This window comes from Babylonia areolata, chromosome 35 (assembly GCF_041734735.1).
Source record: "Babylonia areolata isolate BAREFJ2019XMU chromosome 35, ASM4173473v1, whole genome shotgun sequence".
In the NCBI taxonomy this organism is placed as follows: domain Eukaryota; kingdom Metazoa; phylum Mollusca; class Gastropoda; order Neogastropoda; family Buccinidae; genus Babylonia; species Babylonia areolata.
The window spans coordinates 12489917-12492416 of record NC_134910.1 but is presented as its reverse complement, the minus strand read 5'-3'; the positions used below and the strand labels follow the sequence as shown (position 1 = coordinate 12492416).

Sequence of the window (2500 nt, the reverse complement as noted above, 5' to 3'; positions counted from 1 at the left end):
CTGTGTCGCCGTATGTGTCTCTGTGTGTCCGTATGTTTTTGTGTGTCTGTGTTTGTGTCTGTCCGTCATTGTTTGTGTCTTTGTTCAGTAACTGTTATGCTCCCCCCCCCCCCTCTCTCTCTCTCTCTATCTCTCGGTTTGCCATCAACATTATCACCTCGTGATCTTCTGATGTTAACATTGTGAGACACACACACACACACACACACACACACACACACACACAGAGGATGTTAACAAAATTTACATCAGAAGTTAGGCAAAAATCACTACAAACAGCTACAAACTGCCTGGTTAGAAAGGTTTTAACATTTTCATCTGTAGCCAATGCTGGAATCACATTTCTTCTGTAGCCAATGCTGGAATCACATTTTCTTCTGTAGCCAATGTTGGCATCACATTTTCACTTGTAGCCAATGTTGGCATCACATTTTCATCTGTAGCCAATGTTGGAATCACATTTTCTTCTGTAGCCAATGTTGGCATCACATTTTCATCTGTAGCCAATGTTGGAATCATCACATTTTCATCTGTAGCCAATGTTGGCATCACATTTTCATCTGTAGCCAATGTTGGCATCACATTTTCTTCTGTAGCCAATGTTGGAATCATATTTTCTTCTGTAGCCAATGTTGGAATCACATTTTCTTCTGTAGCCAATGTTGGAATCACATTTTCTTCTGTAGCCAATGTTGGAATCTATTGCATTGATGGATAAATGGACGGGGTTAATATGTGTTGGGTGACCTGTTTGTTGCTACCATTTTTCTTCAAGGAAAGAACTTTACTCTGTTTCAATATTTGCTTCCACCATATTCATACGTTTTTTTTTTCTAATGTCTTTCCACGCAATGAAAATACGTTGACGCATTCACCCATGTCATAAGGACCTCATGGCCAATGACATGAAAGCGTCAAGCGTCTGTCTCTGTCTGTCTGTCTCTCTCTCTCTCTCTCTCTCTCCCCCCCCCCTCTCTCTCTCTCTCTCTCTATGATAGTTTGTGAATCTAGGACAAACTAAAAAAGAAAAAAAATGTGGTATTTAGAAAAGATGGGCATCTTTCACGTGCAGAAAATTACTGTTATAAAGAAAAAAAAAAGAGAAAGAAATTATCAACAGTTACGAAGGTATAAGGTAGTTTACTCTTCCACCTAACTATGCCGTCTTTTTTTTTTTTTACCCTGCCTCGGAAGTGGAGAGAAAGTCAACGTTATTCATATCTTCAACACTGTGTAGAGATCAGGTGGTATATATGATGACAAAAAAAAAAAAAAGAAAAAAAAAAGCAGCTTTTCGATGCACATAATTAAATCAGTGTCGATGTATACATCTAAGGTATGGGATCGTGGTGGGGGTGGGGAGGTGGGAGTGGGGTGGTGGGGTGGGGGAGTTTGGTTTACTCACTTTGAATTTACTGAACCTGTTCGTCATTTTGCACTTCTAAATCTCGTGGGTGTCTGAACCTCAGATCTCAAGATCACCAAACAGGATGGGTTTCTGGTGAGACTAGCAGGTATCCTCTGTTTTTATAGATAGCACCGATTGTCGCTGTTGGTTTTCCGTTGTACAAAAAAAAGAAAAAAAGAAAAAAAGAAGAAGAACGTACCGTATTTACCACACCAGGTATTGTTAATATAATGCAGTACAGTTCAGCTACATGCGATCAAAGAATAAATTAGTCAAGAAATTAGGCAATGTCAGTCACAGCGTGTTTGCATAGATGCGGTTCGTCTGAGGTATGGCTTCACGCAAATGCTGGAAATGAGAATATTCTGGGTTTTTTTTTTCTTTTTCTTTTTCTTTTTTTTTGGGGGGGGGGGGGGGGGGAGGGGAGGGGAGTTCTTTCTTTCTTTCTTTTTTTTTCTTTCCTTTAAAAAAAAAAAAAAATTTCAAACAGAAGATAAATGAAAATTACATGGATACTTATACAGCGCCTATCCTCGGTCCAAGCTCTATGCGCTTCACAAACATGTAGTGTTCGTTTTCACAACAGACTGTCTACCTGGGTAGGGTACAAAGCCGACTGTCGGCTGCCATTGGGCGCTCATCATTCGTTTCCTTAGTCATTCAATCAGATATCAGGCACGCGCGCACACATACACACTCAGACAGGTACACTTCATAGTTATGGTTGTCCAAAAATAAAAACAAGCTAAAGGCTAAGTTGTTTTTTGTTTTTTGTTTTTTTAAAGGTACTTTTGAATCACTTTTACAGGGACAACAGCAGTATTTATCAGTGATAACCGTTAACAAAATTCAGGACAGCGTTCAGCAGATTCAGACTTGGTATTTACGACTTGAAAATAGATAAAAACAAGCGTTTTGTTAACAAATCTGACTCTTTGAATATGTCCTGCCCATTTTGCAACCAAAAATTGACGATGACGTTTATTTTGCATCGCGATGGTTATACAACAATTTTTTTAAGGGACAGACTTTGGAATTACTACGCAAAACACGTACATGTCAATTGTCTACTCGATGTTTTGCACAAAAGGG

At 39.1% G+C, this 2500-nt stretch overlaps 1 protein-coding gene across 1 annotated transcript in view; it reads left to right on the top strand.

Moving 5' to 3' along the window:
• The window catches only part of LOC143278057 (corticotropin-releasing factor-binding protein-like), a 70124-nt gene that overhangs the window by 443 nt on the left and 67181 nt on the right, over positions 1 to 2500 (top strand). The window lies entirely within an intron of this gene.